Below are 8,063 nucleotides of genomic sequence, written 5' to 3'. Positions count from 1 at the left end.
ACCATGGTGTTGTTTTTGTGCAGAAATAAAAGTTCTTGGAATGGAACGAACCTTTTTGGAGAATTTTTATACAATAAAGAAAAATACTGGAGCCAAGAACCACCGGAGGGGGTCCCTCGGGAGCAAAACCCACCAGGGGGCACCCCCCTCCTGGTGCGCCCAGGTGGGTTGTGCCCACCTGGTGGCCCCGCAGACCCTATCTCTGACGTTATAAAATCCTATTTTCAGAGAAAAAACCAGGGAGAATTATCGCGTTTCACGAGACGGAGCCGCCACCTCCTATTCTTCATCGGGAGGCCAGATCTGGAGTCCGTTTGGGGCTCCGGAGAGGGGGGGGTCCTCGATCTTCGTCATCACCAACCTTTCTCCATCGCCAATTCCATGATGCTCCCTGTCGGTGTCAAAACCAGCGGATCTCGGGTAGGGGGTCCCGAACTGTGCGTCTAGGCCGGATGGTAACAGGAGGCAGGGGACACGATGTTTTACCCAGGTTCAGGCCCTCTTGATGGAGGTAAAACCCTACGTCCTGCTTGATTAATATTGATGATATGAGTAGTACAAGAGTAGATCTACCACGAGATCAGAGAGGCTAAACCCTAGAAGCTAGCCTGTGGTATGATTATATGTTATGGTTGTTGTCCTACGGGCTAAAACCCTTTGGTTTATATAGACACCGGAGAGGGTTAGGGTTACACAAGGTTGGTTACAAAGGAGGAGATATCCATATCTGTACTACCTAGCTTGCCTTCCACGCCAAGTAGAGTCCCATCCGGACACGAGACGAATTCTTCAATCGTGTATCTTCATAGTCTAACAGTCCGGCCAATGGAGATAGTCCGGCTGTCCGGAGACCCCCTAATCCAGGACTCCCTCAGTAGCCCCTGAACCAGGCTTCAATGACGATGAGTCCGGCGCGTAGTATTGTCTTCGGCATTGCAAGGCGGGTTCCTTCTCCGAATACATCACAGAAGAATTTGAATACGAGGATAGTGTCTGACCCTGCAAAATAAGTTCCACATTCCACCGTAGAGAGAATAATATTTTCGCAGATCTAATCTGCTAGCTTGTTTTGGCAGCATGACGTTACGTCATGGCCCGGTGATGATTCGAACCGTTTCTTTTAACCACCCTCGCACATAACGCGAGGCAGTTTTTTGACACGTCTTGTCAAAGCAGATATCGTGTCCCCTTATTACGGGATTCTCATCAATACGGGCATGGGTAACCCAACCACGCCATCAATTACGGCGCCTGGGGGATAAGCGAGTTTTACCAGGCAAGTGGGGACGCTTAGTTTCGTCCGCCCATGTAAAGGGATAAGGATTCACCTTTCTATCCATGCCTTATTCCTCCCTTATCCATCCGTTTTCGCACACTCGAGATCTAGCGCCCAAGTCCGCACTTCCCACCTCGACCTTCTCCAATCATGTCCGGAGCGGGAGGCAAGTGGATGGTCTCCTCCGTCACGGAGGGTGACATCAAGAAACTGAGGAGAGCCGGATACCTGCCCGACAACATCGCGCACCGGCTCCCAGATGAGGGGCAGCTCATCCCCACTACCAGGCCCCATGAGAGGGTGGTATTCCTCACCCATTTCCTCTACGGACTGGGATTCCCTCTCCATCCCTTCGTCCGGGGCTCATGTTTTATTACGGCCTGGATTTCCACGATCTGGCCCCGAACTCCATCCTCAACATCTCGGCGTTTATCGTCGTGTGCGAGGACCTCCGCATCAAGCCCCACTTCGGCTTATGGCTGAAGACCTTCAATGTCAAGCCGAAGGTGGTGGGCGGCCGCCAGGCGGAGTGTGGAGGCGCCATGGTGGGCAAGATGCCCAACATAACTTGGCTTGAGGGCTCCTTTGTGAAAACCATAAAGGGGTGGCAATCGGGGTGGTTCTATATCACCGAGCCGCGCGACCCCACATGGGTAGCGGCCCCCGAGTTCCGATCTGGCATCCCCATGCGGCTCACCTCCTGGAAAGAGAAGGGCCTGTCCTGGGGTAGTTCGAAAGAGCCGACCGAACTCCAAACATGTATTCAAAACATGGTGGGCAAGAAGCTCAAGCTTGTCAACATAGTCCAGGTTATGCTCATCCGCCGGATACTCCCGTGCCAACAACGGGAGTTCAACTTGTGGGAGTTCAATCCGGCGCAGCATCGAACTCTGAACAGGCTCTTCGACACGACTCATGAAGACGCCTAGAGGGTGCTGTTCAAAAGTGCCGAGGCCCCTCCCCCTATTACTGAGGATCGCGGATTCAGCGTGAAGCGCCAAGCCAGTGTGGTAAGCTGCTTTACCTTTCACAGGATACTTATTTTTTTATATAGATTGACTCTATGCGGGATCTAAACTCCCGTACCTTTGACATGACTGGCAGAAGATGGCCGGACAGATCGACTGTCCGGCTCCTTTGCCCGAAGGCCCCGCAGACGCTCTTCTGGCGAAGATGCTGACTCTAGCCCCTTATAAGGTGCCGGAGAAGACCAAGAAGGCCAAGGGAACCCGAAAGAGTTCCCGACGCCAGACATCGTCGGACTCACCGTCCGATGACTCTGCGGCACACTCTTCCCCCGAAGACGAGGAGGAAGAAGAAGAAGATGCTCCCCCACCGACTGGGGGAGACAAGAAAAGGAAGGCCGCCCCAACTGGGGAGGCTGGAGGGTCCAAGAAGGGAAGGACTCTCCTTCCGGACAGTTCCACCGCCGTCGACGAAGGCGAAGGCGAGTGGTTGCCCAGGGTCAAGCCCCCGGGGAGATCGTAAGTATTCGGATACCAGAGTAACTCCTAGGATTCCTTTGTCGCACTGCTCTCCCTAACGCCGAACGCAATTATGCAGGCCGCCACGAGCCAGTATCGATGTATCATCGGACAGCTCCTTGGGCTTGTCGGACATGGATAGTGATCCAGTCCTGACCGCTACCTCCCCTCATCCTGCCGACGACACCGAGGTGTTGTCTCAAGAGGCACCGGATCAAGGGGAGACAGTCCTGGAGGCGCCTCAAGGCGACCTTCCGAACTCTGGGAGCCGCGGGGATGGGGCCCCCGAGAGCTCCGAGTTCGGCCCTCAGCCGAACACCGTGCCAGACCCTCCAGCGGTTCCGGGCTCGGGCAGGCGGTCTCCTTCTAAGAGGGGCAAGATGCCTGTGCCGGTGACCTCTATCCATCCAGAGGCATCGGACAATCTGCTGGAAGCGCTTCGCAGCGCTTCCATCGACGAGGAGCACCACACTATCATGAGTGCGGTGATCCAGAAGGTTCAGTCCACCAAGAGCGGATTGACTGAAGCCTGTACCAGCCTTCTAACAGGCTTTGAGGTAAGTGTCTTAAAATGTAGTAGAAATATTACCGCATAGACAGTAGCCCCTGATGCTTTGTTCGGTGTTCACAAAGAAAAGCCGAACAGAGGATCAAATAACATCACAGGAGTCTAATATAAGTATGTCAATATGCATATGCAGGCTTCGCTGCTGGCGTCCGCCGCACTAACAGTGGAGGTCGCCGTACTGAAGCAGGACCTCGAGGGGTCCAAGAAAGAGCTCGGCCTTGCCAAGAGGCAGCTCGAGGAGAACAAGGGTAAGTAATACCCCGTCTATAGATATGTATATATATAAAAAAGGACGCGATTGCAAAAGACAGGATCATTGTATGTTTGCCAGGGGCCACGACCGAGGTGGCGACCCTGAAGCAAGCGCTGACCAAGGCCGAAGATACAGCGGCCAAGGAGCGCACCGAGCGAGAGAAGCACGAGGCTCGGGTGGGCGAGGTGCAGCAAGAGCTCCAGGCTCTCGTGGCAAAGCACGAGGCGTTGGAGCTTGACTCAAAGACGCGGGAGTCTGAGCTCGCCGCGGCCCTCGAGAGTGTAAAAAGCGCCAAGGCCGAAGCCCAAAAGGCCCTCCAAGAGATCGACACGATGAAGAAGATAGCGGCGGGTAAGGCTTTCTATATGCAAAGTAAGCATGTAAAAGTAAATTACCGATTACTTACCCGGATCCGGAGCTCTTCAGGAGCATTCGCAGATTTGCCCCGCAGTGTGTCCGATGCCGCACAATTTTACCAGGCCGAGGACGGAAGCTTGACGGAGAAGCTGTTCTGGTCTTAGTATGCTGAGGCCGAACATCCGGTGCCAATGAGCGACCAGCTGAAGCAGATGGTCGAGCTACATAAGGCGGCCGATCAGGCCATGAAGAGCTTTATAGTCCGGTTGTGGCTTGGCGACGCCCTTCCGAACAGCTTCTTCAGCCTGGTGAGGCGGCTCGTGGATGCCTGCCCGCGGCTGGAGGTCGTCAAGCGATCTGTCTGCATTGAAGCTGCACGTCGGGCTTTCGCCCGTGTGAAATTGCAGTGGGTCAAGCTAGACGCCGTGAAGTTGGTCAAGGAGGGGCCGCCAGAGGACAAGGAGCACCGCCACCCCGAGATGTACTACGAGGGTGTTCTGCCGGGCGCCCGTCTCATCGCGGACGAGTGTTCGAAAGATGTAATATTTGAATGAGACTTGCTCGTTTTATCCTGTATGTATGAAAATTTGTTTCATATGCGCTATGCAACGCTTGTTGGAATTTAAAATATTACCTTCTGTTTGGCTGTTTATCCAATCTGAGAGATGGCTAGTCCTCGGCTTCTGCCCCCATGCCACGAGTGCCGGGGTGTTCGGGATAAACCTGAGCACTCTTGTTCCCATGTTTGGGTCCTTCGAGGGAGGTGCTCAGCACAACGAACAAGGCAACCAGACTAATTATGCTTTATCACTCTCACTTAGCCATAGAATTCTATAATTTTAAATTTCAGCGAAGCCCCTGGTATTCGGAAGGCCGAATTCGGGGCGCGATACACGCCTGTAAGCCGGACAGGGCCGGCCCCTCGCCCTAAGCGGCATAAGTCTTTAGGGACTCGAAAAACCTCGCCGAACAGCGACCAGTCTCTCGCCTTATCATGACAGTCAGTTTTAGCTTTCTCTACTGAGGTGCTCAGCCCGGCAGAACCGGGGCACAATCGCAGTAGTTCTCCTAGCGCTACCTTAGCCGATAGAGCGGAACGTAAGGTACCAAAACATAGGAGCTGGGCAAACCCAACATTTGACCAAAGACATGATTCGGAGCTGATGCATATAATGCTATAAGTTCAGGGTGCCGCACTTGTGAAAGTGTTCGGACTTTTCACACCGCATTGTGGGGTACGTAAGCCCCTGGGAATTCCGTGGTATAACATAGTTGTCTGCCTCCTTGGTTGTTGCATCATCTATTCGGCAATAGTGCTGCCGGACAGTGTTTCCAGAGATTAAGGTCCTGAAAGAAAAAAAATAACCAAACGGGAAGCCCCTAGTGCGGTTTAGGCCGCGTTTTGGGGCGTGCCGCAGTTGTGCCCCCCTCCCCGCCTGTGCCCATGGTATTTTTAATGCGTAATTATGTACGCGCGGCACGAATATCGCCGTTGGGCTGGGATTGGGGTGGCCGCTGTATTGCTACGCGAGCTCAGATCGCGCCAGGCGGTCTATTTGCCGATTGCCCCGAGCGCGCTTGAAGGTGTCCGGGCTTTGAGGCGCCGAACTGGTTGATTGCCTTGAGAGGCTGCTTTGCGCTTCTGCTGCGAGGGCCGCGGTGTGCTCCTCTGTTCGGAGAGAGCGCTCTGTGTTTCCATTGACTGTAATAACTCCGCGAGGTCCTGGCATCTTGAGCTTGAGGTATGCATAATGCGGTAACGCATTGAATCTAGCGAATGCGGTTCGCCCGAGCAGCGCATGATAACCACTGCGGAACGGGACTATATCGAAGATTAACTCTTCGCTTCGGAATTATCCGGGGATCCGAAGACCACTTCCAGTGTAACTGAGCCTATGCAATGGGCCTCTACACCTGGAATGACGCCCTTAAAGGTCGTTTTCGTGGGTTTGATCCTTGAGGGGTCTATACCCATTTTGCGCACTGTGTCCTGATAAAGCAGGTTCAGGCTGCTGCCGCCGTCCATAAGGACTCGAGTGAGGTGAAATCCGTCGATGATTGGGTCTAGGACCAGTGTGGCGAATCCGCCATGACGGATACTAGTGGGGTGGTCCCTGCGATCGAAGGTGATCGTGAAGGAAATATGCCCTAGAGGCAATAATAAAGTTATTATTTATTTCCTTATATCATGATAAATGTTCAACATTCATGCTAGAATTGTATTAACCGGAAACATAATACATGTGTGAATACATAGACAAACAGAGTGTCACTAGTATGCCTCTACTTGACTAGCTCGTTGATCAAAGATGGTTATGTTTCCTAACCATAGACATGAGTTGTCATTTGATTAACGGGATCACATCATTAGGAGAATGATGTGATTGACTTGACCCATTCCGTTAGCATAGCACTTGATCGTTTAGTTTGTTGCTATTGCTTTCTTCATGACTTATACATGTTCCTATGACTATGAGATTATGCAACTCCCGTTTACCGGAGGAACACTTTGTGTGCCACCAAACGTCACAACGTAACTGGGTGATTATAAAGGTGCTCTACAGGTGTCTCCGAAGGTACTTGTTGGGTTGGCGTATTTCGAGATTAGGATTTGTCACTCCGATTGTCGGAGAGGTATCTCTGGGCCCTCTCGGTAATGCACATCACTTAAGCCTTGCAAGCATTGCAACTAATGAGTTAGTTCCAGGATGATGTATTACGGAACGAGTAAAGAGACTTGCCGGTAACGAGATTGAACTAGGTATTGAGATACCGACGATCGAATCTCGGGCAAGTAACATACCGATGACAAAGGGAACAATGTATTTTGTTATGCGGTCTGACCGATAAAGATCTTCGTAGAATATGTGGGAGCCAATATGAGCATCCAGGTTCCGCTATTGGTTATTGACCGGAGACGTGTCTCGGTCATGTCTACATTGTTCTCGAACACGTAGGGTCCGCACGCTTAAGGTTTCGATGACAGTTATATTATGAGTTTATGAGTTTTGATGTACCGAAGGAGTTCGGAGTCTCGGATGAGATCGGGGACATGACGAGGAGTCTCGAAATGGTCGAGACGTAAAGATCGATATATTGTACGACTATATTCGGACATCGGAAAGGTTCCGAGTGATTCGGGTATTTTTCGGAGTACCGGAGAGTTACGGGAATACGTATTGGGCCTTATTGGGCCATATGGGAAAGAAGGAAAAGGGCCTCAAGGGTGGCCGCACCCCTCCCCTTGGTCTGGTCCGAATTGGACTAGGGAAGGGGGGCGCCCCCTTCCTTCCTTCTCCTTTTCCCTTCCTCTTTTCCTATTCCATATGGGAGGTGGAATCCTACTAGGACTAGGGAGTCCTAGTAGGACTCCACACTTGGCGCGCCCCCTCCTAGGGCCGGCCTCCTCCTCCCTTGCTCCTTTATATACGGGTGCAGGTGAAAGTGCGTTATATCGACTAGAGGGGGGGTGAATAGGCGATTTTTATGAGAGTCTTCAAAACGTGGAAGTTATGAAGACACACAGTGAAGATTATGCCTATCACTATGCAGCGGAAATTAGATTACACTAGGCCAGCCATGGTCAAGTATTCAATAGAGTGAAAGTACAATGACAAATAGCTGAGATGTAATAAGGATCAGGTAGGAAGAAGTTATGAAGCCAAATAGATCATACATTCATGTTGTGAAGACAAAAGATAGAGAAAGCATGCAATGGCTTCACAATGAATAACAATAAGAAAAAGGAAAGCAAAGATGAAACCAGTGACTCGTTGAAGACAATGATTTGTTGGACCAGTTCCAGTTGCTGTGACAACTGTACGTCTGGTTGGAGCGGCTAGGTATTTAAACCTTAGGACACACAGTCCTGGACACCCAGTCCTGAACACACAGTTCAGGACACCAAGTCCTCACCGTATTCTCCTTGAGCTAAGGTCACTTAGTCCTCGCCCAATCACTCTGGTAAGTCTTCAAGGTAGACTCCCAAACCTTCACAGACTTTGTTCACTGGCAATCCACAATTTCTCTTGGATGCTCTGAACGCGACGCCTAACCGTCTGGAGGATTCACAGTCCTCAAGTGTAATAAGTCTTCAGATCATACAGACAAGAAGACCTAAGTGAT

This window comes from Triticum urartu, chromosome 2 (assembly GCF_003073215.2).
Source record: "Triticum urartu cultivar G1812 chromosome 2, Tu2.1, whole genome shotgun sequence".
NCBI classification, from domain to species: Eukaryota; Viridiplantae; Streptophyta; class Magnoliopsida; order Poales; family Poaceae; genus Triticum; species Triticum urartu.
Note: the sequence above shows the minus strand (reverse complement) of the source record.